Source organism: Salmo salar, chromosome 15 (assembly GCF_965601325.2).
Source record: "Salmo salar chromosome 15, fSalSal1, whole genome shotgun sequence".
NCBI lineage: Eukaryota > Metazoa > Chordata > Actinopteri > Salmoniformes > Salmonidae > Salmo > Salmo salar.
In genome coordinates this window covers 7,262,501-7,269,911 of record NC_138305.1, presented here as the reverse complement: position 1 = coordinate 7,269,911, position 7,411 = coordinate 7,262,501, and the positions used below count along the sequence as shown (strand labels likewise).

The window sequence follows — 7,411 nt, the reverse complement described above, 5'->3', positions numbered from 1 at the left end:
GACCTGCACACCTAGAGTCCGTCTCTTTTTCCTTTATGACCCAGCCGGGTCATTACAATATTGACCCTAAACCCGTCTGCCCGGTGGATATAACCGCGGGGACTGCGGGTTATGAGTCAACAAGACTAGGACACATGCAAGGTGACACAAGTACATGCATCTTATTAGCTGATGTGTAGTGAACGTTCTGGTACAAACAATGGTAGCCCACATCTCCCAATTGGGTGCAACACATTGTCGGTGGTTGAGGTGAGTTTCCCCCTTACTATGTAAAACGCTTTGAGTACATCCGTAGGTAGAAAGGCGCTATTTATAAATCCAATCCATTATTTGTTGTTGTTATTAGTGTGACGATCCTGGGATTATAAACGCGGAAGTCGACTCTGCAGTTTGAGCATGCTTTTGCGGTACAGTCGATAGCGCGCCAGACTTCGGGCTAGAAGGTCGAGGGTTCGAGACCTGCTCCCTGTCTGTTTCATTACAATACTAACAATTACTAATTAAAAACAACACTATTCTCAAATACATGTGGTGGGTCTCTCAATCTGTTTTCACAGCTAATTTTGAATGAGAAATATCATGGATTGTGTTTGGTGCAATTATTGTTTCTGAATTCTCCTGACCTGGAGCAGCATGATGTCGTGGCGGTGGTCCGCAGCATTGTAATAATAAGGAACGTGCTTCTCCACATCTCTGACCTGTCTGTAAGCCTTCTCAGTTTCGTTCACGGAGTGGATACCCAGATTGACCGTCTTTATTCTAAAGACATTATCCAAAATCCGATTCGTTAGACAATACATTCCTTAGAAAAATGTACATGGAGACGTGTTGGATACACTAGCAGCAGTGTAGGATCACAGATCGATGTTACACCACAAAATAAAGCATTGACATTCAGCACAATACAGTTTGACTTGATTCATTTCAGCTTGCATAATAAAAAATATATATTTTTATTAATACATATTTTCTCAGTAATGAAACAAAAACAATATTACAAAAGATGCATAAAAACATTTAGTATTGTGACAACCTATAAATGTGAGAACCAGCCCTTTTTTACTTTACAGTGGGCTGCAGTCAGGACCCATGACTGGTTGTTGAGGATTCCTCCACAGACTAGATCACCTTTACAGTTCTCCAATCGGGCCATGTTGGGTAAAGAGTGAGGCACCACCTCCACTCCACCAATGATCTCTGCACAATCACCTTGGAGGAAATATGAAAGTATACGTTTAAGTGGATCAGTGAAAGACAGGGAACATGGTACATACGTCCCGACAGACAATGAACATATACAGACACTGAGTACCAAGACAATGAACATATACAGACACTGAGTACCAAGACAATGGAGAAGATCAGATATGATGGTGTGTATGTACCCACACACACACAGGCACACAGAGACTCTTACCTGTGTGCATATACAACGGGAGAATAGTGACGACCCAGAAACAGATGACTATGATGTGTGTCATGGTCGTGTCCTTCAGAAGGCTCTGGTGTCGAGATGCTGTCTAATGTTGGTGTGAAGAAAGCTGTGAGGAGGTCTGGTCTCTCTGACTTTCGAAGCGCTGTTTTATGCTCAACTCAAAGGATGTGGTCATGGTAACAAGTCAGAAACGCACACAGACAGCCAACACCCTCAGTTTTCAGTTTTAACTCACAGTCACAATTCTTTGCCAGAGTCCGGACTTGAACCTTGATCAAACATGCCTGGAGAGACCTAAAAAATAGCTGTGCAGCGACGCTCCCCATCCAACCTGACAGAGCTTGAGAGGATCTGCAGAGAAGAATGGAAGAAACTCCCCAAATACAGGTGCCAAACTTGTATCGTCATATCCAAGAAGACTCGAGGTTGTAATCGCTGCCTAAGGTGCTTCAACAAAGTACTGAGTATATGCTCTGAAAACTTATGCAAATGAAATGTGTTTTTTATTTTTAATAAATTTGCTAAACATTTTTAAAACCTGTTTTTGCTTTCTCACCATGGGGTGTTGTGTGTAGATTGAGGAAAAACATTTTTTTCATCAATTTTAGAATAAGGCTGTAACGGAACAAAATGTGGAAATAAGTCAAGGGGTCTGTCACGTCCTGACCAGTAAAGGGGTTATTTGTTATTATAGTTTGGTCAGGATGTGGCAGGGGGTATTTGTTTTATATGGTTTTGAGTGTGTGTTTATGTAGAGGGGCGTTTGATGTATGTATTCCAGGGTTTTTGGTTTAGTTCTATGTTGTATAGTTCTATGTCTGTTCTAGGGTATTTAGTTCTATGTTTAGGTAATTGGGATTGTGGCCTTCAATTGGAGGCAGCTGGTTATCGTTGCCTCTGATTGAAGGTCCTATATTTAGGAGTATGTTTGTTATGGGTATTGTGGGAGGTTGTTCTTAGCACTGCTGTAGTTAGCATGCAAGACTGTTAGTTCGTGGTCATGGTTTGTTTGTTTATTTAAGTGTTCACTAATAAAGTTAAGATGAGCACTCGACTCGCTGCGCCTTGGTCCATTCACTACGACGATCGTGACAGGGTCTGAATACTCTGCAGTTTAGAAAATGCTGTCATAATGCTGTGCTGATAAACATTTACAATACATGTTTAACTAATATATAAAATTGTAAACTAGCAGACACTTATCCTAAGTGACACATTTTTTGTACACAACATATGTTAAAAATCATTATTTAAAATGCATCAAAGGATGTGGCAAAATTATTTTGGTGCTTTCAAGACAACTGGGGGGGGTCCAATCATGATGTCAGTGATCTTCAGGTTGCAGTCGGAGCTCTAGAAAGATGCCAAAGTTTATGACTTGGATGCCCTTTCAAAATTATTTTTCCCTGTCTAACCTCTTTTTTTTTCCTCAGTTCCCAGTAGTTTTGAACGCGGAAACTTTGCTTCTTGAAAATCCTACAGTTGAAGTCAGAAGTTTACATACACTTAGGTTGGAGTCATTAAAACTCGTTCTTCAACCACTCCACAAATTTATTTTTGGAGCAGTGGCTTCTTCCTTGCTGAGTGGCCTTTCAGGTTATGTCGATATAGGACTCGTTTTACTATGGATATAGATACTTTTTTACATGTTTCTTCCCGCATCTTCACAAGGTCCTTTGCTGTTGTTCTGTTATTGATTTGCACTTTTCGCACCAAAGTATGTTCTCCTTCCGCTCAGGAAGGAGACAGAACGCGTCTCCTTCCTGAGCGGTATGATGGCTGCGTGGTCCCATGGTTTTAATACTTGCATACTATTGTTTGTACAGATGAACATGGTGCCTTCAGGTGTTTGGAAATTGCTCCCAAGGATGAACCAGACTTGTGGAGGTCTGCAATAATTAATTACAATAACAATCGTAATGGGAGTCGGTTGAAGCCTGGATAAAAGCATCGTTTGCCATAAGCCATTTCCAAGTGAAATATTTTGATGAGTAAAGGTTAAACCTGTAAACCTGTAAACCTGTAAAGGGTAAAGGTTTAACCTGTAAAGCTTAAAGGTTTAACCTGTAAAGGGTAAAGGTTAAACCTGTAAAGGGTAAAGGTTTAACCTGTAAAGTGTAAAGGTTTAACCTGTAAAGGTTTACCCTGTAAAGGGTAAAGGTTAAACATGTAAAGGTAAAGGTTTAACCTGTAAAGGGTAAAGGTTTAACCTGTAAAGGTTTAACCTGTAAAGGGTAAAGGTTTACCCTGTAAAGGGTAAAGGTTTAACCTGTAAAGGCAAAGGTTTAACCTGTAAAGTGTAAAGGTTTAACCTGTAAAGGGTAAAGGTTTAACCTGTAAAGGGTAAAGGTTTAACCTATAAAGGGTAAAGGTTTAACCTGTAAAATGTAAAGGTTTAACCTGTAAAGGGTAAAGGTTAAACCTTATCCAACAGATAGACTTCCATTCTTTCGACCACTATAACACAATGGATAAGCACTCTGTTCAAAGTTATTTTGTGGAATTCACTCTCATGTCCATTGTTGACTCTCTTACACTCTCACACTCACACACTCACACACACACACACACACACACACACACACACACACACACACACACACACACACACACACACACACACACACACACACACACACAGTAGTCAACCTCCAGTGAGGGAACTGCCAGAGCCAGCTATGGTATAGACTAGGTATATTCAGCACAGAGAACGGCTGCAGGACAGAATCACACACAGTGATACACAGTCAATCAAGAAACACAGTAGAAGGACACAAATACCCAGTCCTACACAGTTCACCTTAAATATACACAGTCCACCTTAAATATACACAGTCCACCTTAAATATACAGTCAACCCTAAAATATACAGTCAACCTAAAAATATAGTCAACCCATAGATATACAGTCAACCCATAGATATACAGTCAACCTTACAATATACAGTCAACCCATAGATACACAGTCAACCCATAGATACACAGTCAACCCATAGATATACAGTCAACCCATAAATTACAGTCAACCCATAGATATACAGTCAACCCATAGACACACAGTCAACCCATAGACACACAGTCAACCCATAGATATACAGTCAACCCATAGATATACAGTCAACCCATAGATATACAGTCAACCTTAAAATATAAAGTCAACCCATAGACACACAGTCAACCCATAGATACACAGTCAACCCATAGATACACAGTCAACACATAGATACACGGTCAACCCATAAATTACAGTCAACACATAGATATACAGTCAACCCATAGACACACAGTCAACCCATAGACACACAGTCAACCCATAGACACACAGTCAACCCATAGATACACAGTCAACCCATAGATATACAGTCAACCCATAGACACATAGTCAACCCATAGATATACAGTCAACCCATAGACACACAGTCAACCCATAGACACACAGTCAACCCATAGACACACAGTCAACCCATAGAAATACAGTCAACCCATAGACACATAGTCAACCCATAGATATACAGTCAACCCATAGACACACAGTCAACCCATAGACACACAGTCAACCCATAGACACACAGTCAACCCATAGTGTGACGACCCTCCCACTCTGTCTGCCGTATTCTCTCTCTTTGCTCTTGTTTCCTTATTAGGATGCCGGTGGGCGGAGTTGGGAGGGTGGTCAGCTACATGGGAAACACCTGGGCTCGGGTGTGTCCCAGGATAAATAGACCTCTTCCACAGTCATTGGGGAGACTCTCCATGCAGACACTTTTATTTGATGTCTGTTGTGGTAGTTGTGTGGCTTTTTGGTTGTTTGCTTTGGCACCATTTCAACACCCTGAACTATTACATTCAGGCATGCAAAACACTCCCTTACACTACTGATTACACACACCATTGTTCATTGTTCTTAGTTTACTTTATTTAATAAATATATATTTTGATTTTCCTTGTCTCCACGTTGTCTCCCTTTTGTTGCGAACTCTGAGCCGGTTCGTTACAATAGATATACAGTCAACCCATAGATACACAGTCAACCCATAGACACAGTCAACACATAGATACACAGTCAACCCATAGATACACAGTCAACCCATAGACACATAGTCAAAACACAGATAGACAGTCAACACATAGACACACAGTCAACCCATAGATACACAGTCAACCCATAGACACAGTCACTCACAGATAGACAGTCAACCCATAGACACACATTCAAACCATAGATAGACAGTCAACCCATATTTTTACAGTCAACCCATAGACATACAGTCAACCCATAGACACACAGTCAACACATAGACAGACAGTCAACCCATAGACACACAGTCAACACATAGACAGACAGTCAACCCATAGATATACAGTCAACCCATAGACACACAGTCAACCCATAGACACACAGTCAACACATAGACAGACAGTCAACCCATAGATATACAGTCAACCCATAGACACACAGTCAACACATAGACAGACAGTCAACCCATAGACACACAGTCAACACATAGACAGACAGTCAACCCATAGATATACAGTCAACCCATAGACACACAGTCAACACATAGACAGACAGTCAACCCATTGACACACAGTCAACACATAGACAGACAGTCAACCCATAGATATACAGTCCTACAACAACAACACGTCCTGTTCTCTAGAATCAACTCATACCCAGTCCTACAACAACAACACGTCCTGTTCTCCAGAATCAACTCATACCCAGTCCTACAACAACAACACGTCCTGTTCTCTAGAATCAACTCATACCCAGTCCTACAACAACAACACGTCCTGTTCTCTAGAATCCGACCATACCCAGTCCTACAACAACACGTCCTGTTCTCTAGAATCAGATCATACCCAGTCCTACAACAACACGTCCTGTTCTCTAGAATCAGATCATACCCAGTCCTACAACAACACGTCCTGTTCTCTAGAATCAGACCATACCCAGTCCTACAACAACAACACGTCCTGTTCTCTAGAATCAGACCATACCCAGTCCTACAACAACACGTCCTGTTCTCTAGAATCAGACCATACCCAGTCCTACAACAACAACACGTCCTGTTCTCTAGAATCAGACCATACCCAGTCCTACAACAACACGTCCTGTTCTCTAGAATCAGACCATACCCAGTCCTACAACAACAACACGTCCTGTTCTCTAGAATCAGATCATACCCAGTCCTACAACAACACGTCCTGTTCTCTAGAATCAGACCATACCCAGTCCTACAACAACACGTCCTGTTCTCTAGAATCAGATCATACCCAGTCCTACAACAACACGTCCTGTTCTCTAGAATCAGACCATACCCAGTCCTACAACAACACGTCCTGTTCTCTAGAATCAGACCATACCCAGTCCTACAACAACACGTCCTGTTCTCTAGAATCAGACCATACCCAGTCCTACAACAACACATCCTGTTCTCTAGAATCAGACCATACCCAGTCCTACAACAACACGTCCTGTTCTCTAGAATCAGATCATACCCAGTCCTACAACAACACATCCTGTTCTCTAGAATCAGACCATACCCAGTCCTACAACAACACGTCCTGTTCTCTAGAATCAGACCATACCCAGTCCTACAACAACACATCCTGTTCTCTAGAATCAGACCATACCCAGTCCTACAACAACACGTCCTGTTCTCTAGAATCAGATCATACCCAGTCCTACAACAACACATCCACCAACACAAACAATTCTTGACACTTATAGTACAACGAGTGCATATATTTTCAGGAGGACAATTTTAGAACTTTTAACGCCAATCAAGAGTTTTGGGGGGGTGTGTTGTGATGCCCGTGTGTGTGTGTGTGTGTGTGTGTGTGTGTGTGTGTGTGTGTGTGATGCGTGTATGATGCTCGTGTGTGTGTGTGTGTGTGTGTGTGTGTGTGTGTGTGTGTGTGTGGTGTGGTGTGATGCGTGCTTGTGTGTATGATGCTCATGTGTGTGTGTGTG

The 7,411-nt window shown here is 41.7% G+C and overlaps 1 long non-coding RNA gene across 1 annotated transcript; it reads left to right on the top strand.

Annotated features, from left to right (window-relative positions):
- The first annotated feature begins 48 nt into the window (after nucleotides 1-48).
- Nucleotides 49-2,489, top strand: LOC145860861 (uncharacterized). The gene is made up of 2 exons (XR_014380580.1): nucleotides 49-249; nucleotides 1,071-2,489. It is a non-coding gene; the product is annotated as an uncharacterized LOC145860861 (long non-coding RNA).
- The last annotated feature ends 4,922 nt before the right edge of the window (nucleotides 2,490-7,411 follow it).